Here is a 25111-nt window from a genome sequence, read left to right as displayed (position 1 = left end):
CATCGGCCTCGCAGATGTCATCGCCGATGCTACTGCAGCAGAAGCAACCAGGAAATCAGCCGCTCGAATGCACCGAGCGAATGCACCACACCGCCAACTCGCCAGTGACACTACGCCTTTCTCCGAGAAGCACACAACGACCACCCACCATGAAGACCTCGAATCCTCATCAGAAAGCGAGGAAGAGGAGGTCAACCGCCTCAGGTCAGAATGCGACCAGCGAGACCAGCGGAACCCTAAACTTTCACGGCAATGCGCTGGATGCGGGGGAAATCACCTGCGATCAGACTGCAAATTCCTAGACGCATTCTGCCGTTCCTGTGGAAAGAGAGGCCACATCACAAAGGTCTGCAGAAGCAAGCGAGGATCCAGCCCAACCCGAAGAGAATATAATTTCCGGCAGACAACAGGCACCCCACCAATAAATCGGGACCGCCTAAACAACCAATGGAACCACTACTACAGAAATAGAGCACCCACCAATTCAACTAGACGAGAAGAGACCCATCAAACCACCACCATCGGCCACGCTTCATCCCTGGATGCAAAGAAAATCCGAGTGAAGGTCACCATTGCGAATCAACCATGTGTTATGGAGGTCGACTCCGGGTCATCCTTATCAATGGTCTCTTGAAAACCCTCAAACAGCTGATCCCTGACATCCGTGCCAGGACCTCAGCACTCAAAATCATATTAAAAGACTACCTAGGAAACAGAATCCCAGTTGCCGGTACCAGCCACGTCCAAGTATCCTTCAAAGACCACACTGCAACTCTACCTCTTACCATCGTCGATCGAGATCGCCCAGCCTGCTAGGCTTGCAGTGGTTCGCGCCACTAGGAATTGAACTAGCAGGCATCCACCAGACCGGAGCGATGACTGAAGCGGCCCTCATCCAGGAATTCCAGGACGTTTTCACCGAGAAACTAGGCAAGTACAAAGGATCCCCATATCATTTAATCTCAGACCCGATGTCGCGCCCATTCGCCTTAAGCCTCGTCGAGTGCCATTTGCACTCAAGCCAAAGATTGATGAACAATTGGACAAATTAATAGACCAGAGTGTGTTGGAACCGATTGACCACGCCCGATGGGAGACCCCAATTGTAACCCCCATAAAACCTGACGGATCCTTGAGAATTTGTGGGGACTACCGGGCCACCCTAAATCACGGCGCTTCAGCAGAGCGCTTACCCCGTACCTGTGGTCCAACACCTTCTTCATTCCTTGGGAGGTGGAAAAATATTTGCAAAATTGGACCTAGCCCAGGCATACCAGCAGCTGCCCGTAGATGCACAGACTGCAGAAGCCCAGACTATAGTCATGCACAGAGGTGCATTCAAGTGCAATAGACTCCAATTCGGAGTGAGTGTAGCACCGGGCATTTTCAAAGTCTGATGGAGAGACTGTTACAGGGCATAAAAGGGCCGTGCCCTACTTCGATGATGTCTTGATAGCTGCCCCACTAGAAGCCTATTAGAAAAATGACTCAGAATGGTTCTCCAGAAATTCAAAGACGCTGGCCTGAAGGTCAAGAAGGACAAGTGCCAACTATGTACTGAGAGGGTTGAATTCCTGGGGTACCTTCTTGACAAACAGGGAATTCACCCTACTGAGAAAAAACTAGCTGCCATAAAAAACGCCCCAAGACCTAGGAATAAAACAGATCTCCAAGCCTTCCTGGGACTCATTAATTTTTATAACATCTTCTTGCCCCAGAAAGCAACCGTTGCTGAACCCCTGCATAGGCTCCTCGACAAGAAGGCATCCTGGATGTGGGGACACCGGGAAGAATGAGCCTTTCAGCAAGTTAAAGACCTTTTAACTTCAGATGCTGTATTGATGCAATATAACGAGACTTTACCTTTAACTGTCACCTGCAACGCCTCTCCGTTTGGAGTAGGAGCCATCTTGAGCCACGTCCAGCCAAACAGTACTGAGGCACCTATTGCGTTTTTTTCAAGAACTTTATCTAAAACTGAGAGAAACTATAGCCAACTCGATAAAGAGGCTCTCGCTATTGTGTCTGCGATCAAACGATTCCATGAGTATGTATACGGAAGACCCTTTGCCATAATCACCGATCACAAACCATTACTTGGCATTTTAGCGAGAGACAAACCAACTCCCCACATTTTATCACCCAGAATGACCCGTTGGTCAGAGTTTCTAGCTGCATACAATTACCAACTACTACACCGCCCCGGGAAAGCCATTCCCCACACTGACGCCTTGAGCCGTTCTCCGCTACCGGAAGTCATAAGCGACCCAGCTCCAACCCTAGCTGTGCTACAAATATAAACTCTTCCTTCACCACCACTGACGGCACGAGACATCGCCTCGGAAACAAAGAAGGATCCTTGTTTGGCACGAGTCCTCAGCTGGGTGGAAAGAGGTTGGCCTGACAACGAACCCAACGACATCCTTAAGCCTTTCAAAAACCACCAGACAGAACTTTTCTCCCAAAAAGGATGCATCTTGTGGGGAGACAGAGTCGTAATCCCAGAGAGACTACAGCATAAAGTTCTAAAGCTATTGCACGATGGACACCCAGGCATCGTGCGCATGAAAGCACTGGCAAGGAGCTACGCGTGGTGGCCAGGTATAGATAAGCAAATAGAGACCTGGGTGGCCACGTGCATCAAATGTCAGGAAACTCGCTCAGCTCCACCAAAAGCCCCACCGACTGAATGGGAAACACCTCGAGGTCCCTGGTCCCGTATCCACATCGATTTTGCGGGACCCACCAAGGGACACACATTTCTTATAACAGTAGATGCCTATTCCAACTGGCTGGAGGTCCACAAAATGAAGAGCACCACCACAGAAGCAGTCGTCAAAAAACTAAACAGACTATTCGCTACGCATGGTTTGCCAGATGTCCTGGTCTCAGATAATGGCCCCCAATTCACTGCTCTGGCATTTGAACAGTACCTAGCAGACCGGGGAATATGCCACGCTTTAACATCGCCAGCTCACCCTGCGGCCAATGGCAGGGCTGAGCGAATGGTCCAATTCATAAAGAAAACGCTACACAAGATGGAACATGGGGACATTGATGACAAGGTAACCAGGATGCTTCTGCTCCAGCATATCACCCCAAGCAGTACCACAAACAGAACCCCAGCCGAACTGCTCATGGGCCGGAAACTTCGCTCACATCTTGATCGCCTACACCCTGCCTACACGCTGGAAAAGCCCCTGGGGTCCAGCAGCAGGTGTCGCACATTCAAGGTAGGCGACCTAGTCTTTGCAAAAAAACTTTTCCGGCGACCCATTGTGGGTCCCTGCTACCATAATTCAACCTATGGGCCCTCAATCCTACCATTTACAAACTGCTGATGGGAAAACGTGGAAGCGCTACATCGACCAACTTCGCTCCAGACTAGCACCTACCCCCGTCACAAGCCCAGAATTTCAAACCGGGGGGGAGGGAAACCGAGCGGGCCGGAAGAGAATTAGTATACGACCCAGTAATCGAAAACCAGCAATCAGCACAACCAACCCGGGGATACTCACCTTCCGAAGGAGAACCAAGCCAGATGATCACCTCGCCACAAAGCAGTACTGCGACTAAGCAAATCCAAGGAATCCGAATGACAGCCGTGACGGCAGCAGAGATGACAACCCCAAGTCACCCAGCGAAGAGGTTGGACTATCATTGCCATTAAGTTCAGCAAGCAGCCCACGGAACCAGAGCCAGAGCAAAGACCAGTGGAGCAACGCAGATCAAGTAGACAGGTGAAACGACCTGCCTATTTGGAAGAATACATCACCCCACCCTCAGACGGAACCTAGGACGGAGGGGTGTTACAAACTAAGCAAACGCATTGGTTTTGAATCTTAATAGTTTTACTTCCACAGCAGGCTCGTAATCCTGCACTTCTGATTGGCCCGCAGTTAGCAGATCGTGATTGGTCGTCTCTGACTAATCTGATTGGCTGACAGTGGGTCGCCGCTGATTGGACGCCTCCAGCGCGGCAAACTTGAATCATTGGACATTGTGACAGCAGCCAGCTCTATAAAAGGAGCTGCTGCTGCCCAAGCACCCTGTTCCTTTTCTGAAGTCACTAATAAAGAGTTGAGTCACTATTCGATGCCTCGTCTTCGTTCCTTGCGCCCACTCCTCCAGATCTAACAGTAAAATATGCTTAATCCAACAGACATTAATGGGGCATTAAAATATATAGTGCACTATTCCTATTAAAGATTTGGCCTACTGCATTTTCCCTGGATATGGCTTTTCAGTTTTAACTCCACAGCTTGTTCCATTACAGAGAAACCCTTTGGTGACTCACAGATGTAGTTTTTTATGTCAGCCAGCATAGTGCAGACACTGGGTTAGTTAAGAAAGAAAGGTGAAGTTTAAACCCATTTAGTTATAAAGATCACTGAGTGTTGGTTTTTTACTCCTTTTCAGCCTGATCAATGTCACAGGATTGTTATGACTACAAAAGAAATGTTGCAATGCCCTGAAGCAGTTTGACTTTGTCTTTCTAGAATGTATTGTTTGACTTCTGAAACTAGACTGCATCTCTGGCAGTATCTAGACTGCACCTTCATTCAAGAAGAAACCAGACCAAATTCTGCTTAACTTTTTAGCCCTGACATGCTAAAGAATTTAGACCAGCCAAATTCTACTAGCAGGGTAAATAAGAGCTGGTGTTGGAATTATTAAGAAAAATAAATAAATGTGTTTTGTTGGGCTTATATTCTAGAATGAAGTATTTTATTAACAGTGTGAATTGAGATAATATTCTTACATCTGCAGGAAAAGACTTTCATTTATTTTCTGTAATAAATAAATATATCCCATACTTACAATATTTTCTAAACTGAAACATTTCATTTGTGCTATGTATGTTTATTGCTTCTTCTGCATGCATGCAAGAAAGTGATTATAGTCTAGTATGCATCTGATTCAGTTTAAGAGATGTAATAAATTTCAAATAATGTTTAATGCTAAGAAAAATACTGAATCATTAATATTAATAGCACATTATAATGAAAAGTGCATGCAATAAAAATATGGGCTTATGTTGTTAATTGTTTATTACTTGGCAATTCACCATTGTTTTATACTAAAAGGTCTAGGAAGTGTTTTGTAATTCAGAATATTTAGAATGTAATCAAATTAATGAACATAACAATTTGATGTAACATTACATATGAGCACCATTTTAAAAAAATTCTTAAGCATATTAATAAAAAAATATTGTAATATGCTTCTGTTGATTTCTTTCTTCTGAAACAGCTTCTAAACAAAGCTGCTCTTTGGGAAAACCTTGTTAAAACAACAAGATGCTGCAGTTATCACTGGCTGTTTGATTCACAGAGTTGATCTTTCTATATAATGACCTCTGATAATCATCTTTTCCAACAACTGAGGTGTCAATGAGTCATAAATACTGAGGTTGTAATTCTCCCAAAGTTTTGAAGACTTTTCATTACACAAGATAATTAATTTGTATTTCTTTTTTTCTTTCCCCCTTCAATTTTAAAATTAGAATTAAAATAGAATAGAAAAGAACAGAATAGAACAGAACAGAATAGAATTCTTTATTGACCAAGTGTGCTTGGACACACAAGGAATTCGTCTTGGTGCAAATACTCAGTGTACATAAAAGAAAAGATACATTCACCAGAGTCAAGAATCATAAGATACAACACTTAATAACAGTTATAGGGTACAATAAGCAATCAAATTTAAAAATATTACTGCAACTGAAAAGTACAATTCCAGAATAAGAGGATTTTAGGTTGAATTCTAAATATTCTTTGTAAATAAGCTCTACAGAAGCAGTAGCAATGATATCTGAATATATTAAGTAGAATTGTAGCATCCCTAACCATGGAATCAGATTGCTAAAAAAAATAATCAAACCTGCAGAAGATAACTAAATTTCACAATACTGTTTCTTCTATTTCATGATATTTTTTACATTTTTTATTAAATATGATTTTAACAAATAAATCTATTGTTCCATCTCCAACATCCCATGAAATCATGAAAACCCATCAAATTGATGAAATAACTTGATCTACTGGGGAATCCACAATAGTTTATTTAAGTCTTTTCAAGGAAATGAAATTTCAGTACCGTTATTCCTGTAACTATCCATTCAAAGAAAATAAGAACATGATCTTAGTCACATGTATCAATTTCAGATTACATTTTTTAAAAGTTACTGTATACAAAACTGGAATGACATAACATTGCATTCTGAAATATTCATGCTACAGATTAATGCTATGTAGATACCATCAAAGACTATAACATTGGATATGAACACTGTGACACTGCAGAAAAATATCATATGGTAAAAAGAAACCTACAAAAATGTATTTATAAGATGTCTTTTCCTATTTTGTTGTCAAAATAATGAAATACAGATCATTATGTCAGAGATATCTGAAAATCAAGATAGTGATCACAACCATATGATCACTACTTAGCAAAAGTTAGGTTAGTGCATATCTGCAACACAAAAAAAATGTGCAGAACTTTTATCATTTAGTTGTAACTTCTGTCTAGAGCAGGTCTGTCAAACATCTGGTCTATGATCAGATGCGTCACACTCTGGCCATGCCCACACCCAGTTTAGTGAAGGGGGAAAAAGTCCCTATACATCACGTGATGCCACCATGTTGATGTGAGTTTGACTTTCCTATTCTGGAGCCCTTTCCTACCCATGAACAGAGGTCCCTGTCATGATGTAAGGATATTCCTTTCATATATGCATCACAACATTGTACACAATATGATGAGAGATTCTAGTGATCAACTGCTGTGATGTGGCCTTTTCAGGAGGGGAGGAAGGGCACAATGAAAAATGTGAATATGACCAGAACAAAATAGGCACTGCTTATTTTGCGATAATGCTAACAATGAATGAAGTTAGCAGATATTTAAATTTCTATATGATTTTCAAATCCATATTATAATTTGTATAATTTGATATTTTTCATATTTTAGAATATCTACTTAGATTATGTAAACTTTTTAAAAGTGAGTGATAGCATTTTAGGAATATTCTTTCTTTTTTTATTAAGACATTAGGATAGAAACTGGGAGACTATGAGTTCAGATCCCATCTTAGGGATGAAAACTAGCTGGATGACTTTGTTTGAGTTACCCTCACTCAGCCTCACAGGGTTGTTTTGTGGGAAAATAGGAGGAGGAAGAAGTATTAGGTATTTTTGCCACCTAGAGTTATTTATAAAAGTTATAAACATGAGGTAAAAATAAATAAGTATCTTGCAGGTCAGTCAACTTCTTCTCTTGGTTTCGAAAGTGAAAACTCTTTCTCCAGAAAATAAGCTAAGAAAAAACAAGTTCTGTAAAGACAGAAAATAAATCCAGAGTGAAAAATGAAGCAATCAGAAAATCAATCCTTGGGAAGTCTAATATCTAATACTATTGACATCATATCATTTTTGGCATTCTAATTTAAGAATTTGTCTACACAGGAAGATTCTAGCAAAGCCTAATAATAAGACATATACATTAAAGTTGCATGCTAGCTACAAAAACGATGGATTTTCTTTCCTGCTTTATCTTTGAGAAACATGAAATTACTATATATTATCACAAATGCTGCACTAACCTAATCTTTTTATCATTCCATATTCTAGTAATGAAAATCTATTGTTAGTTGTTTATTTTTTTAAAAATGCATAATTTGAAACAAACAAAAAAACCCTCTATTTGAAATATAATGCTTGTATTATTGTACACTTGCCTCAGCTACGGGTGACAAATTATTGTTCTATCTTTTATTTTACAGTCCATACTGAATCCTCGTAAACCCAGAAAGAAATATAATTATTAGAAATTTGTTTCCTCTATGGTGCAGGGAATGGTAAGCCTATCTGTAAAAATGTTTGTAGCATTCATGATTGTACATATTTTTAATATCAGCAGCATGAAACACTAATAGATGAATATTAATTATCTCATACAAAAGTCAGTTTTAATTATCAAGACCTGGATTGCATGCAATATTCATTAACAGGAAAGCAATAAATCAACTTAAGAAGAAGCATGCATTAAAACTCAAGTTATAGATTAACCCTTTGCCATCATTCTATGTACAAATTCTTGGATATTCCTGTCAGTAAATGTGACAGGACCTTTACTTATGACACAATTGGGACCACAATTCCTGTCATAAGTAATGCAGTTGTTAAGTGAGATCAGAATATGTTTTTATTTATTTATTTATTTTATTTTTATTTATTTATTTTCGTCAATTGCTTACAAGATAATAGGTATAAATAAAAACATAGTTATGAATACATGGATACATATAAGAAAAATAAAAGAAACAATAGGACAGGGATGGTAGGCACATTGGTGCGCTTATGCACGCCCCCTACAGACCTCTTAGGAAAGGGGTGAGATCAATAGTAGAAAGTCTAAGGTTAAAGTGTTTGGGGAAGAAACCACAGTCAGGTAGAGTATTCCAGACATTGACCACTCTGTTGCTGAAGTCGTATTTCCTGCAATCAAGTTTGGTGCAATTAACCTTGAATTTGTATCTATTGTTTGCTCTTGTATTGTTATGGTTGAAGCTGAAGTATTCATTTGCAGGTAGGACATTGCAGTGTATGATTTTATATACTATACTTAGATCGGACCGAAGGTGGCATAGTTCTAGGTTTTCTAGGTCTAGAATTTCACATTTGGTGGCATAAGGTATTCTGGAACGAGGAGTGGAGAACTCTTCTTGTGAAATATTTCTAGACTTTCTCAACTGTGTTAATATCAGATACATAATGTGGGTTCCAGACTGATGAGCTGTATTCATGTATTGGTCTAGCAAATGTTTTGTATGCTCTAGTTATTAGTGTATTAGTGTAATATTACCAGTTATTAGTGTAATATTACCAGAGAAAAAGCTATGTAAGATTAGATTAACAACTCTTAACACCTTTTTGGCTATGTAGTTATAGTGGGCTCTAGCACTTAGATCATTAGAGATGAGTACTCCAAGATCCATGACAGAGTTTGGATTACCAACAAGGTCTTGACTATTCAGCCTGTATTTTGTTTTCTGATTTTTGTTGCCAATATGTAGCACAGAGCATTTATTTGTTGAGATTTGTTTGACCATTCTGATACATAGTCAAGGTCTTTTTTTAAGGGTAGCAGCATTGTCTGTGGTGTTGAATAGCTTTACATCATCAGCGAAGAGAACACAGTTGCTCTGAATATGATCACAGAGGTCATTTATGTAGAGTATGAAGAGAGTTGGTCCTAGAACACTGCCTTGGGAGACACCACTGTTGACAGGTACAAAATTTGATAGGATGCTCCCAATTTTGACCATTTGTTGTCTGTTTGACAGCAATGCTTCTATCCAGTTATGCAGGTGTCCAGAGATAGTGTAAGATTTTAGTTTTAGTAGTAGTTTGTCGTGTACCACTGAATCAAAGGCTTTACAGAAGTCTATGTAGATTGCGTCTATTGCTTTGCCCTGATCGAGTTGTGTAGTCCATATGTTTTTGCAGTGTAAGAGTTGCAGATTACAGGGTAGTTTTTTCCTGAAACCAAATTGTTTATTGGAGAGTAGGTTGTTCATTTCTAAGTGGAGGATAATGGATTAGTTAATAATTGATTCCATGACTTTACAGGTGACGCAGCATAAGGAGATTGGTCTGTAGTTTTCAACTAGGCTGGGGTCTCCCTTTTTGAAGATGTGGACGACTGTGGCTTGTGACCATAGTTTTGGCAATGAGCTGGTCCTGAAAGATTTTTCAAAGATTATGCTTAGAGGTTCGGCTATGGCAGTGGATAGCTTTTTTAAGAAGAAGGCACATAGTCCGTCCAGTCCAATAGATAGAGATGGTTTTGGATTGCATAGTGCTTTTTCAACATTGTCTTCTGTAAAATCAATATGTATTAGATCATTGTAGTTGTCTGCGTTTCAGCTAGGAACTACTGGGCTTGATCCATTGCTGTTTACAAATGCTGAGCCAAAGAAAGTGTTAAAGAGGTTGGCTTTAATGGTGTTGTTGTTGCAGTCTTTACCATTAGGTCCTTTCAGGGGTGGGATGGACCTTGAGTCTTTTAGTTTGTTGTTTACAAAATTGTAGAAAGCGTGGGTGGAATTGGTGTGTATAAGGTTTTCTTCTTGTTTAATGTGATGATTGGTGCATTTAGTTTTTATCTGGTGGCATAAATTTTTGTATTGGCTTTTGAAGTTGGCAACATGACCAGATTTGTTTTTCCGCCAAAATGGTTTCTTTTTGGATTGAAGCTTCCTTATTGTTATGGGTAATTTGTTTTTTCTGGTTTTGGGAGTTGTTAATGGTACATATAGTTTGATGACTCTTTTGACTTCAAGTAAAGATATGTTGTAATGGTCTTCTACAGTATTGCATCCAGTGAATAGAAATTGCCAATCAAGGGATGAGAGATCTTTGTTTATAAGATCATAGTTACCTTTTTTGAAGTTATAATTGGGGATTCCATCGTTGTGATGATTTTTGTGTGGACGTATGTTGAGACAATAGTCAATCATGTTGTGGCCACTGTTGGAAAAGGGTTCTTTAATTTGTATACCATACATTGAATTCAAACTATTGCAGAAGATGAGATAGAGGCAGTTGTTAAGTCTAGTGTTGTTGGTTACTAGTTGTTCTAGTCCCAGATTTGTTACTGCATTGTAGAAGGTTGCATGTGTGGGTTCAGTTGTACATTAATTCATTAAGGATCCAGCTAATATGAGGTAGATTGAAGTCACCAAGAAAGATAAAAGCGTGTGGGCAGAATGCTGCCCATGTTAGTAGTGTATTTAGCTTGTTTGCATGTTCGATGTCATAATCGGGCTCTGTAACATAGTAAAAACTGAAATGTGATATTTAAGGACAGTTCACAGATGATGGTCTCAGGAATAACAATCTTCTGGGTAACTTGGATGGTTTTTAGATGTAGGGAACTTTTTATAGAAGATAGCAACACCACCTACTCTATAGATTTCACGATCTGATCTGTAAACATGATAGTCTCTTATTGTGGTAATGGAGTCAGAGAGAGATGCATTGAGCCATGTTTCACAAATATAATATCAAATTTAATCTTATTTAGTAAGAGGAGAAATTCAGGTATTTTTATTTACAAGGCTTCTTGCATTGAGTAGCTTGCATTTAAGGCCAGTTGTGGTTGGAATGGAGGTAGTTAGGGGTATGTGTGCCTAGTTTTGAGTGATGTTGGATTGGATAGGGTGGGGTTGGATGCAGAGTTGTGGGTTGTGTGACTTTCTTTTGATGCAATCAGCTTGGTAGTTAATGTATAGATCCTTTTCTCCATTGTCTAGATGGTTTTTGAGTTCTGCACGGAGTTCATGGGTGTGGATTATTTGCAGTATGGATAAGTCTGGTCTTGAGCGAAGTTTTTTGTGGTTGGGATTGGTTTTTGCAATGGCATTTATTGTATGAATGAACTGCTGGAGTCATTTTTGCATACAACTCTACAAAATCTTGGGGCCACAGATCCGTCATTGTATTTGCACCCAGGGCCATCTCTGGTTATTTCAATGATATCTTCAGGAGAGATGTTTGTTGTATTTGAGTTGCTTATGATATCACGAACTTTGGTGATGTTGTCTGATTTGTTGGTGTCTTTGAGACCAAATAAGATGGCATTTGGACGTTTCTGTTCACATTCCATGGTGTCTCTGATGAGTAAGGAGAAATTATTTGTGGAATTATTTGAAGGGATAGTAATTGTGGCTGTGGTTTGGTGGTTATTTTTGATTGTAGTTGTGATTGTAGTTGAGGTGGTGGTTGTGGTTGTTGTGGGATTTGATTTTGAGCTGATAGGTACTCACTTATCTGTGCTGTATTTTTTTTTCAAGAGAGATTAGGCTTGCTTGTAAGTTGTTTCAAAACGTGTTGCTAAGCGTTCTTCTATTGAGTGAATGAGTGATTCTATGCTTTCAATTCTGTCAGGTAGGGTACTCAGTTTGTTTAGCTTAGGAGAACATGATGGACATAGATAATGTATCTGAATTTTTAACCATATCTTTTGTTTGCATTTAAGCAGGCAGGGTGGACTAGATTATCGCATAGGCGGCATTTGATGTAAATTTCGCTTTCATTGATGGTTTCAAGACATCTGAAACATGTGCAGGAGTCTGGGAGATCATTGGTAGAGATATTTTTCTTTTGTTTTGGTTTGGAGTTTTTGGCTGGCATGGTCAATGGCAATAGTACAGTAATCAATTACAATAGCTAGTTAATGTCATAGGTAGACAGTTACTTAATGAATGTTGGTAATTAATAAATGTTAATTGATATGTTAGAGAACAAATCAAAAGTAAGGTTACTTATTACTAAAAATCAATCAATTGGTTATTCAAATCACTCTAATCAAATAATATTGCTAAGCAACAAACAGCCTAATTTATTACAGTAATTACTAAACACACTGGTCAATTAAATTAACTAAATCACTTATTTTACTAATCAGATATTCAGTAATTACACTATATGCACTAAACACTCAATCATACTCATCAATAAAAACAATAAATCAATTAATTATTTGATAAAATTAATTATTTTAAAGAAATTGCTTTTTTGAGATAATGAAAGTAATGAAGTATTATTGAGAGGTAGTAAGTAAAGGGTTATTGCTTTGCTTTGCTTTGCTTAGCTGTTGCTGATATCTGAGAATAGGTTTATAACCCCTAATAAACTGGCCAGGAGGTCTCTTTTCCTGGGCTGTTTGAAAGCAATCAGTGAGCACGGGTTTACACTCTCTTTCTTGTCTTGTAGATTGAGTTTTTGAGATAGTAAAGATGCAAAGATGCTGAAGTGGGGGATCTCTGGCCCCTTCTTCAGCAGAGATAAACAGAACAATTCACTGGGAGGCAACAAATCACTCTAATCAAATAATATTGCTAAGCAACAAACAGCCTAATTTATTACAGTAATTACTAAACACACTGGTCAATTAAATTAACTAAATCACTTATTTTACTAATCAGATATTCAGTAATTGTTTTGTTTTTCCTTGATGAATGGGATTTCTGCCCCCCTCCTAGTTAATTTAAATACACTTTCAAAGTTTGTTGCTTTTAAGAGAAAAAGGCACATAGATAGTCTTGCACTGGCAACTTGAACAGTTTATATTTTTACTATGTAGACTCAGATTTGTATTGAGTATTCGCTCCTGGCTTCAATATACTTCTGCTTCTGTCATAGGAAATAAAATTGCTTCCAATCTTCACAGGAGTTCAGTTATAACAATACTTCCCTACTTATTGAAAGTCCAAAGTTACTGTCCTTTTAAAGAGGGAGTACAGATTAGCAATTTGGTGAAGAGGGAAGAGGGAAGGAGGAGTGGCAGAGGGGAAGCAGTCTGCTTCACATCCTGGCTGCAAATGTCTGAAGACCGACTCACAGCTCCCAGTGCTCACCGCCCTGCAAGGATGGGATGAATCTCACCGTCTCACTGCCCTACAAGGATGATCGTAGAGCCCCTTGTACTGGCGAGCCCCACCACCTTACCTTTTAGTAAGGATGGGTCGAATCACAGATCGTTGAGCACTTTTGAATAGAGCGCTTTTGAATTTAGTGCTTACCAAGGAATGAGTTCTTTTCTGGCATGCTAGTCAAGGATGGGAGGAATTGGAGATCTCCGAGTACTTTTGAATTGAGCATTTGCTGAGGAATGGAGCTCTTTTCTGGCTTGCTGGAAAGTCTCAGGCATTAGGCTTTCCACCTCATTGGCTGGACCCACAAGGATTAGAGGGCTTGTCACATGGCACTGCCCGTGCCTGCCGGAGCTCCTCACACTGCCACTACTGCCACCGCCATCTTGTGGGACTGATTGGGGTAGATTGTAGGGGTGACACTGAAATATAATTTCATCATATTTTATTTATCCATATATTAGACTATGGTATTTTATTCAAATACATTTTAAATTGTTTTTATCAGATTTTAGTAATAATTTGTATTTGGAACTCTATACTTTGATACAGCCGATGGGCTAATCAATAAAGTAAACTAACTAACTAGTTGTTAAGTGAGTCACACTGATTTTGTAACTTCTTTTGCAAAGACAGAAATTCTGGTCCCAATTGTGGAGGCAAGTTGAGAATCTCTTGAATTTATATAAAAGAAACCCAGCTGATTTTGCTAGATGGAAGCCCCGTGGAAAGGTAACAAATAGTGTTCACGTCCATCCATCAAAAATACATAGCAATTGCCAAATTTTGATAATGTGACCTTAGGAAAACTGCAACAGTTGTAACTACAAATGGTTGTTAAACAAATGGTCATAAGATGAGGACTACCTGTATTCAGACAGAGGAGATTTTTCTGTATATAGAACATTTGTATCAGAAAATTTCAGGATCACAAGGGAGTAAGTGCCATTGTGAGTATTATAAGATGTAATTGCTTATGTAATTCCATAATTTTGCATGCGTATAATGTGCAAAATAATAAATAAAATAAATAATAAAATTCACCTCATTTGCATGATAAATCTAAGGTTTTTTTAAAAAAAAATCCTTATCTTTCACTCTCAATAAAAGATTGCTAGGTTGTTGAATTAACCCTACATGCAAGTAAATTAGCCAAACTAATCAAAATCATAGTAATTAATAATATGCTGTAAAAAATTATGATGTCACTTCAAAAGTATTGAATAAAAACCCATTTTGGGAGGCAAGCTCAAGCAATAAAATGAAAAATGCAGAAGATAATGGTATCCATTTGGTCCCTAGAAACCCTTCCAAAACTGTATCCATTTGGTCCCTAGAAACCCTTCCAAAACCCTTCCAAAAAGGGTTCAGCTTTTGTTCAGCTGGAAATTGTTACAAAATTCCATATTGGTAATGTATTATACACTGAAGTATGAGATTCAAAATGATATTGTTGGAAAGATGAGGGAAGAACACTTCACTCATTATACTTGACTTTTTAAAATATCATTTCTTTTTAAAAAGTCATCCATAGCTCCTTAAACAGTGTTGAAAAATAATATTCTGGGACATGATTATTGTTTTGATGGTTAAAATGTCCTCCTGATGATTTGAGATTAATTTGAAAGACTGGACAGACAACGAATTTGTCTTTTTAGCTTTTTCCTCTCCTTTTGTGTTCAATTCTTAGAAACTGTTGGACAAGTAAGCCCGTTTTTTTTCGCCAAGATTTTTCAGAAATTGTTTGCGATTGCAGAGAGAGAGAGAGAGAGAGAGAGAGAGAGAGAGAGAGAGAGAGAGAGAGAGAGAGAGAGAGATTAGTCCAAGGGAGCCCAGTTGGTTTGTACCTAAGACAGGGACTACAGTTCAAAGTCCTTTGTTTCCTAAAACCACTACACCAAACTGTCTCTCATTTTAGGATAGTCAGTAACTAATACCATGATAAATATTCCGTATTATTTCATTACTGAGCAATTCAAAGAAAAATGTTTTGCGTTGTATTTTTGTATCTTAATTGTTAACACAGCTTTATATTTCCATTTTTTAAAGGACATAATCAAATAATCTGTAAGAGACTAATCTATTACAAACAGAGCATTAGTATACCAAATCACAATCTTAGCTGTTAATTAAAAGAATGCTGATTGCTCCATGATGACATATTTGTCAATAAAGCATTAAACAATGACTTTTGTATGGGAACATAGGTCCAGATATATTTCAAGTACGCTATTTTGTTTTGTTTTTTAAATTAGCTTTAGATCAACAAATTTGCAGTAAGCATTCAACATCCTGAATTATCAAATTATAAGAATAGAGTGGTTTGTAAAGAAGAAAATATCTGTAACTCAGGGTTGAATTATGGAGTTTTTGATGCTTTTAGAGTTTGGTGTTTCCTTACAGACATTTCATTAATTGTTTCAACTCCTACCCTCAAAATGACGCTATAGAGGACTGCACACCAGAACAACTAGACACAAGGACAGTTTTCCCCCGAACGCCATGACTCTTACAAACAGTCAGCTTACTATAGCTCCTACATACCCTTCATCTATCAGCTTTGTGTCTACCTTCCAACCAATTATATCATAAATTCCAAATCTCATAGTATAATATAAATGGAATGAACTCTCAAGCTAAAATAAAACAAATATTGTCAAAACTTCAAAAACAAAACATGGACATCAATTGTTTACAAGAGGTTCATATTAAGAAACAATATGGAAAACCAGAACAGAATATGTTATATGCATTAAATCAAAATTGTGTACGATAACCTTCTGTGTGATAATGCACTTGTCATTTTGACAACACTGTAACTTGCCACAGAAGTGGCTGCTCTTTTCACATCTAATCACGGATTCATTTGGTCAACATTAAAAAACACAGGAAATCTCACTTTAGTGTAAATTCAGGAAAAACATTGAATTGAATTGCAATAAGGTTTGAGATAATTGCTCATCTGTCAACTCCAGCAGTGTATATTAGAGTTCTCTCCTCTCCTATTGCTCTCTTGACTTTTCTGCTGCTTTCCTGCTTGCTTTGTCTTAAAAAGAAGATGCCATTTAGCAAGTGCACTGCAGAAGAAACAGAAACTTCTGCCTTTGTTTCACCATTTCTTTTCATGCAGTAAGTAGATTCAAAGGTAGCAAAGTGTATGGAGCAAAGAAATAAAGAAAAAAAATCAAAAAGTTCTTTTTCTCAAGCCTGAAGATAGCAGATATGAGGATTTGCTTCAGTAAATTAGCCAAAAATCCATCTCAGTGTGATATTTTAGGTAGGGTATTTTGTTTTATGAAGAAAAAATGAACCAACATGTGCAGAGGAGCAAAAGGTTCAGAAAATGCGTAGTGCAATATTAGCAAAGCCATCAATCATTACAGTTTGGGATAAAAGTTAAAGCACCAGGATAGAAACCAAAAGATTGTGAGTTCTAGTCTCACCTTCAGTATGAAGCCAGCTGGGTCCTTGGGCTAGTCACTCTTTCTCAGACCAAGGCAGGAAGCAATGCCAAACCACTTCTGGAAAAAAAAAACTTGCCAAGAAAACTACACAGATTAATTCAGGCAACCACTAGAATAAGATACACATGCACACATACATGGCTATGGGCAGCATACTGGCAATTGGGAAGTTGGTAAATATGTTTAAAAATATCGTCTCTTTCTGTCTATATATATTCATGTACAATATTGGCCAATATTTATGGGATATTATCCTCTTCATCACAGCTGTCAAACTCCAAGCTGTGGGCCGGATGCGTCACACATTGGCCGCGCCTGATTTAGCGAAGGGAGAAAATGTCACAATATTTAATGTGACGCCGCAGTGATAATGTGAGTTGGCACTCCTGCTCTACACTGTTCAGTTTTAGGATGATATATTTTCTTATGAGAAAACATCTTAGTGAGAGTTTTTGCTCAATGTTTTCTATATTATTTTTAATTGACTTTATTAATTTTATAGAGCATACATCTAAAAATTAACAAAGATAAATATTCAGAAAGAAGGTAAAGAGATAAAGATAAAGAATAAAGAGAATGGGGGAGAACAGAAGTATGGAAAACAAAAACTACAGAAAAAAAGTATCAGAAGATAATGACTTCCAACTTCTTTTAAAAATGATATAAATGAAATTTAAATTCAACCTTTAGTTTAGGCTATATTGTACCATCCATTTTTCAAATGGTCAAAGATTTTTACTAAATATCAAATCCATAAGTCATAATTTGTGTTTTTTTTTCTAGTTCTTGCAAAAAGTTCACAAAAGGCTTCCATTTAGAATTAAATTTTGTCAATATGTTTTCTCGAATGAAAACCATTAATTTTATCACCTCTGCCATATTCTGCTAATCATTTTTCCATTATCAGTATCCCAGAATCTTTTTAGCATTGACCATATAGAAATCTTGTTGTTGTTATGAAACATGATATATAAGTACTTTAGTATTTTAGTATTTATTTGATTTGTCAATCGCTTACAAGATATAGGTATAAGAATAAATATAGTTTTGAATACATAAGATAGATACTTATAAGAAAAATAATAAACAATACACGATTGGTGCACTTATGCACGTCCCCTACAGCCCTCTTAGGAAGGGGGTGAGGTCAATAGTAGACAGTCTAAGGTTAAAGTTTTGGGGGTTTGGGGAAGAAACCACAGAGTCAGGTAGAGTATTCCAAACATTGACCACTCTGTTGCTGAAGTCGTATTTTCTTCAGTCAAGTTTAGTGCAGTTCACCTTGAGTTTGTATTGTTATGATTGAAGCTGAAGTATTCATTTGCAGGTAGGACATTGTAATGTATGATTTTATATACTATATTTAGATCGGACCGGAGGCGGCATAGTTCTAGGTTTTTTAGAATTTCAAGTCTGGTGGCATAAGGTATTCTGCAATGAGTAGAGGAGTAGAGAACTCTTCTTGTGAAATATTTCTGGACTTTTTCAATTGTGTTAATATCAGATACATGATATGGGTTCCAGACTGATGAGCTGTATTCAAGTATAGGTCTAGCAAATGTTTTGTATGCTCTAGTTAGTAGTGTGATATTACCAGAGAAGAAGCTACATAAGATTAGGTTAACAACTCTTAATGCCTTTTTGGCTATGTAGTTACAGTGGGTTCTAGCACTTAGATCATTTGTGATGAGTACTCCAAGGTCCTTGACAAAGTTTGGTTCCTCAACAAGGTCTTGACTATTTAGCTTGTATTTTATTTTCTGATTTTTTCTGCCAATATGTAAGACAGAGCATTTATTTGTTGAGATTTGAAGTTGCCATTTGATTGACCATTCTGATACTTAGTCAAGGTCTTTTTGGAGGGTAGTAGTATTGTCTGTGGTGTTGAATAGCTTTACATTATCAGTGAAGAGAACGCAGTTGCTCTGAATATGATCACAAAGCTCATTTATGTAGAGTATGAAGAGAATTGGTCCTAAAACACTGCCTTGGGGACACCACTGTTGACAGGTACAGAATTTGATAGGACGCTCCCAATTTTGACCATTTGTTGTCTGTTTGACAGGAATGCTTCTATCCAGTTATGTAGGTGTCCAGAGATACCATAAGATTTTAGTTTTAGTAGTAGTTTGTCATGTACCACTGAATCAAAGGCTTTACAGAAGTCTATGTAGATTGCATCTATTGCTTTGCCCTGATCGAGTTGTGTAGTCCATATGTTTTTGCAGTGTAAGAGTTGCAGATTACAGGATAGTTTTTTCCTGAAACCAAATTGTTTATTAGAGAGTAGGTTGTTTGTCTCTAAGTGGAGGATAATGGATTGGTTAATAATTGATTCCATGACTTTACAGGTTACACAGCATAAGGAGATTGGTCTGTAATTTTCAACTAGGCTGGGGTCTCCCTTTTTGAAGATGCGGATGACCGTGGCTTGTGACCATAGTTTTGGCAATGAGCTGGTCCTGAAAGATTTTTCAAAGATTATGCTTAGAGGTTCGGCTATGGTTAAGAAGTAGGCACATTCGGTTAAGAAGTAGGCACATATTCTGTCCGGTCCAATAGATAGGGATGGTTTTAGATTGTGCAGTGCTTTTTCAACAATGTCTTCTGTAAAATCGATATGTATCAGGTCATTGTAGTTGTCTGTGGTTGGTACTATGATTTTCCCTAGAGTTTTGTCCATCAATCCCAATAAGAACATTTCTGATCTAAATTATATTTTAAGTTTCAATACTTTTTGAATTAATATACATATTTATGTCTTAAATTGTTTATATTTTGTACAAGTCCACCAGATATGATAGAAAGTTCCTTTCTGATTCCTATATTTCCAACAAATATTTGAGGTTCCTTTATACACTTTTGTCAATTTATCTGATAAATTACATATATACAGCATTTTATAAAAGTTCTCCTTAAGAGTATGTCATTTCAATTCACTTTTCTACATATCTTCCCAATGATTAATTTGTAGTGTTTGCTCAATAGTTATGATATTTAGTGCAAAAACAGAAGCAGTTCCTATCGATAAGTAAGCTATGCCATTGTGTTGTTCTTTTTTTAGAGCACATGTTAAACTCAGCCAATATTCTGACTCTGACTGTCTGAAGACTCATTTATTCCTATTGTTTTAATACTAAAACTTGTGGGTAAATGCTTACAAGAGGTTTTGGAGTGAAATCAGGTACACATAAGAGTGATGTCAAAGGAGGCACAACTAAAGCTTTTGATTACCTTGCTTAGAATAAAAACAAAAACAAAAGGAAAGAACCAAATCAATGTGCATTGTTTTCTACAAAAAGTATAGTTGTGCTTTATATGCACTCCCATGTCTTGCAAAATGCCTCTTTCAAAACCTTGTAAAATTTATGTTTTATTTCATATTGCAAGTTTGTAGTACTCTGTCAGGCAAAACAAACCAGCTAAAATCAACTCAATGCTGCATGGCAAGGATTCAGTCCTGAATGCTGGGCTCAAAGCTCAACATCCTACTACAATGCTCAAAGTACAGGTCAAATACAGAGATAAAGAAACAATAAAGTATCACTGCTTTCCACATATCAAAATACATAGAATTCTGCAGCCTTGTTTTCTATAATGGCATGATTTTGTGTTGAAAAAAATACTTGAAAAACAAATAAGAAATGATTAAATAAAGACCCAAAAGAGTTTTTTCAAGAGGCAGCAGGACTTTCAGTTTTTTATTTGAAGACATTTCGCTTCTGATCCAAGAAGCTTCTTCAGCTGAAAGAAAAAACATCTTTGGGACAATGATGACCAGGATGTCTGAGAATCTCCATAGAAAACTAAATAAAGAATTCTATTGAGCTGTCCTGCTATCAGCATTCCTCTTCCACAAAGACCCTGCAGGAGAAGGGTGACAATTGTTGGATCTGGCAGAATGAGAGCTGTGGACCATAAATATGAAGCTGTTGTTGTGTCCCTGAATAATGTCCCTGAATAGTATCCTTGCTGAACTTAATAGGGATACTAAGGTAGAAGGTTCAGCTGTTTGTGATGACAAAGATGACTCAACTGAGCAGCGGATTGTGATCTATGAGGAAGAAATTGTTTTGAAGAAAGGAAGATATGAATCAGGCATTGCAAATCAGCCACGTAAGGGGACTAAGGCGTATAAAAAGAGAAGCCACTTTCAACATAAGAGGCGTCGATTTAGGAAAGTGTATGGAGGTTTTGACAGAGGAGAAGTGTCTGCCTAGTGCTATTGCTAGCAAAGAAAAGAGGTGCATTATTAAGATAGTCAAGAATGCTAGTAATGACTGTGATATTGATGTTCTTGTACATCTTGACATTAATGATCTGTCAAAAACAATGTACTTTCTCTGTGGAAAGATTTCCAGAGCTTGGGCAGGAATTTCAAGGATAGGCTGTAGTGTTACTTTTCAGAATTTTTCATCTGTGTATAAGGAGAAAAAGGAAAAAGCCACTGTATAGTGAAGTTCAATTTGTGATTAAAGCAGTGGTATAAAACAGAAAGCTTTGATTATGTTAGTTCTGATGTTTGCAATGAGAAGCTGTATAAAGAGAAATAGTTTGCATCATCATCATCGGAAAGGGACTGAGCTACTTAGTATTAAATTCAGGGTTTTCTGGAGAATCATTTAAACTGAATAATGGGGACAGAAAGTTAATTGATAAAGAACATTTCTGTTCCAGAAATCCAAAACTAATAGAGTTATTAATGGTTATAATATAGATGCTTGTGTAGTTAAGAATATTAAGCTTGCTGTTAAGAAAAACCAAGCTTTTGATAGCGTACCATATCTTGTGTCATAGGGTGTACATACCATGTGCACTAATCAATAAGTGATGAAGAAGAGTAACTCAGACATAAAACAAGTTATGTAGAAAATAAACACAAGGTCAGTCAAAAAGGACTCAAATGCCCGAACCCCAATGCACCTGAGGAATAAATAGGTGAAACTAAAGAAATCTAAGTACATGTGGGGAAATAAGGTATTTTTGTCATTATGGAAACTGGGTTAGGTGAAGCCCAAGAATGGAATATACAGCTAGAGAAATTTAAATTGTTTAAAAGAAACAGACCTAATAAATGAGGGGGGATTCTTATAAGAAATAACTACATCTTTACAGAAATACAGCAGAATAATAATGAAAACCATCATGAATGCATTTGGGTCAATATAACAGGAAAAAAGAATGGCATTGCTATAGATGTATGCTTCAGGTTACACAACCAAACAGAGGAAATAGATGAACATTTTGCTAATCAGTTAGCCAAGGTATGTAGGATGCAGATCACAATAGTAATAGGAGACTTTAACTGCCCTGACATCAATAAGGAGACAAGCTTTTTACCCAGTAGAAACTCAAATAGATGATTGACAAACCTAGCAGACAACTTTGTCTCCCCAAAACAAGAGAAAGAAATAAGAGCCATACTGGACTTAATTCTTACTAACAAAGATAAATGATAGAAGGGGTTGAAATTACAGGAACCTTGGTGGAGAGTGACCATGCAATATTGATATTTCAGCTTTATGCAAGCACAAAGAATAGGAAAAAAACAGTCACACCAGATTCTTGGAGACTTTAAGAGACAGATTTCAACAAACTTAGAGAGAGCTTGGGAAGCTGTTACTTGATGGATGAAAATTCTCAAGGGGAAAACAATTCAAGAAACTTAGGAAATTTTGAAAAATGAGATTACAAACTTCCAGTCTAACACCATATCCTTGAAGAAAAAATAAGAGATCTTAAAAGAAACCAGCAGGTTTCACAAAGAAGTCAGTGATAAACTGAAAGACAAAAAGTATAAAAAATGAAAAGAGGGATACAATATCATCAAACAGCCTGAAACTGCAAAGAAGTTAGGAAAACTAAGGCTCAAAATCAACTAAGGCAGTGGTCCCCAACCACCGGGCCCCGGACTGGTACCGGTCCGGGGATCATTTTGTACCGGGCCACTTATTTTGCTTGGGCGCTGCCATCTTGTTTCGACGGCGTTTGAGAAAGTGCTTCCGGGTGAGCTTGTCGGTCGTTGGTTGGAAAGCGGCGTTTGGGTGCTGAAGGAATCCTCGCGCCTTAGTTTCATCGAAGGGGGGGCAGTTTCGAACGAAGAGCCGTCCTGATGGCGGTGGAGTCTCGTGTTACTCAGGAGATTAAGAAAGAGCCCGAAAAGCCCATCGACCGCAAGAAGGTACAAAGGAGGAGTTGAAGGTGGTGGGGAGAAGCAGGGGCCAGCTGGCTGGCCGGTCGCTCGGATCGCCTCGCCTTGGTCGTGCGTGCTGATGCCGGTACTGGTCCGTGGATCATTTTGTACATTTTGTACCGGGCCATGGTACAAAAAAGGTTGGGGGTCACTGAACTAAGGTTTGAAACAAATGTCAAAAATAACAACAACAACAACAACAACAACAACAACAACAACAAAATTTAATTCACCGTGTAAAAAAATAAGAAAAAAATCAAGGAAACTATTGGTCTATTAATGGAAGAAAGTAGCAAAAAGATTATGAATAACAGAAAATAAGAGGAACTACTTAACTCACTTTTTACACAAAAAGAAAAAAGCAGTTCAACCAAGCAAAAAAAGGTAATGTGCAGATTAGCAATGCAAGTCAAAATAAGCCAGAAAATGAAGAGAGAGCACCACTCCACTTTAGATAAGTTTAAATCACTAGGTGGATTACACCCCATGATCCTGAAGGAAGTGGAAGATGTGATCTCAGAATCATATGCAAAGAACAGTTGCAGGAATTGGGTATGTCTAGTTCAATTAACGGAAATTAATCAGAACTATCCTACAGATAAGGAGAAATTTCCTAACAGTTAATAAGTGGAACAGCTTGCCTTCAAAAGTTGTGGGTGTCCATCACAAGTACAAAATACTGATTGGATAGAGGGAAAAATAAATGAAATCATGTTTTACTTTTTTTGGAGTTTCTGAGATTCCTTCTACCGTATTTGCCGGCGTATAAGACGACTGGGCGTATAAGACGACCCCCCAACATTTCCACTCAAAATATAGAGTTTGTTATATACTCGCCGTATAAGACTACCCCCTCTTCCACACACCTTCCACTTTTGCACTTTTTTTTTTTTTGACGCACTTTTCTGCTTTGGACAATTTTGAAATGAGCTAATCCAATTTTGAACCAAGAATATGCAAATAGCTATGGAGTTTAGAAATGAGTTTTAAAAATATTTTTCATTGCTTACCATTAAGGCGTAAAATATATTGTAAATAAAATGAGAACACAGGAAACGTTCTCTTCTCAATACAGCTGATCTCTCTCTCTCTCTCTCTCTCTCTCACACACACACACACACACCAAAAACCCGGACACTGAAAAGGCTGCCAAGGAACAGTATATTCAATGCCTTCTCTTTAATCAAGAAACAAGGAATTCCTTAGAATCTTTTTTTTTTCCCCAAGTGGCCCTCTTTAAAAAAAAAAAATGGAGGTAACACTTTCATTCAAAAAGTCTTCCAGTATCTGGAGTCGCTCAGACATATTGAAGTGAGGCAGGAGAGTAAGTGAAATTTGAAATGATCCAGCTACCGTTTTCTTCCCTCCCGCCCGAAGGCCATTATCTCCACGTCAAAACGAACGAGGGGAGGCAAAGAAGCCAAACACGCTAAAAAGGATCTCTTTATTTTCCTACACAAGGTCACACCTACTTTTCCGCATTCAAAGGACAACCTCTCCTCACCACCACCACACACACACACACACCCCAATACCCGCAAACAATGTTCTGGGCATTAATCACCATTGCTACATTAACCTGGTAAATTTATACCCTGCCTCCCCCACTGTTGCTTTGACGGCAGGATTTCACACAGCGGGCGCTCGCTCGCTCTCTTCTCCGCTCTCCACCGTTCGCACATGTTGGAAGCACCGTAAAACCTGATAACCCACCCGGGGCTCCCCATCCTTAACCTACAGCCGCCCGCATGCAAAACCTGCGTGCAAAAAGAAAAAAAGAAAAAGAAAAGTACGCCGCACGTGAGGATCTTGAATCCTCTCCTCCCCACACCGCTAAGGAAGGAAGAGGGGGAAAGGTTGCGCAGCGCGTGGCGAGTGACACCCGCCACACACACACACACACACACACACCGCTCCCCCCAGCCTCCCTCCCGGCTGCAACTCAAGCTCGAAGTGGGAGTCGGAGTCCTCCCGGCGTATAAGACGACCCCCCACTTGGAGGCATGTTTTTCA

The sequence above is a fragment of the Notechis scutatus genome, chromosome Z, assembly GCF_049901735.1.
Source record: "Notechis scutatus isolate UNSWTSFEM ecotype Mainland chromosome Z, rNotScu1.2, whole genome shotgun sequence".
Taxonomy (NCBI): domain Eukaryota; kingdom Metazoa; phylum Chordata; class Lepidosauria; order Squamata; family Elapidae; genus Notechis; species Notechis scutatus.
The sequence above is the reverse complement of the archived record's forward strand: the minus strand, read 5'-3'. Positions refer to the sequence as shown.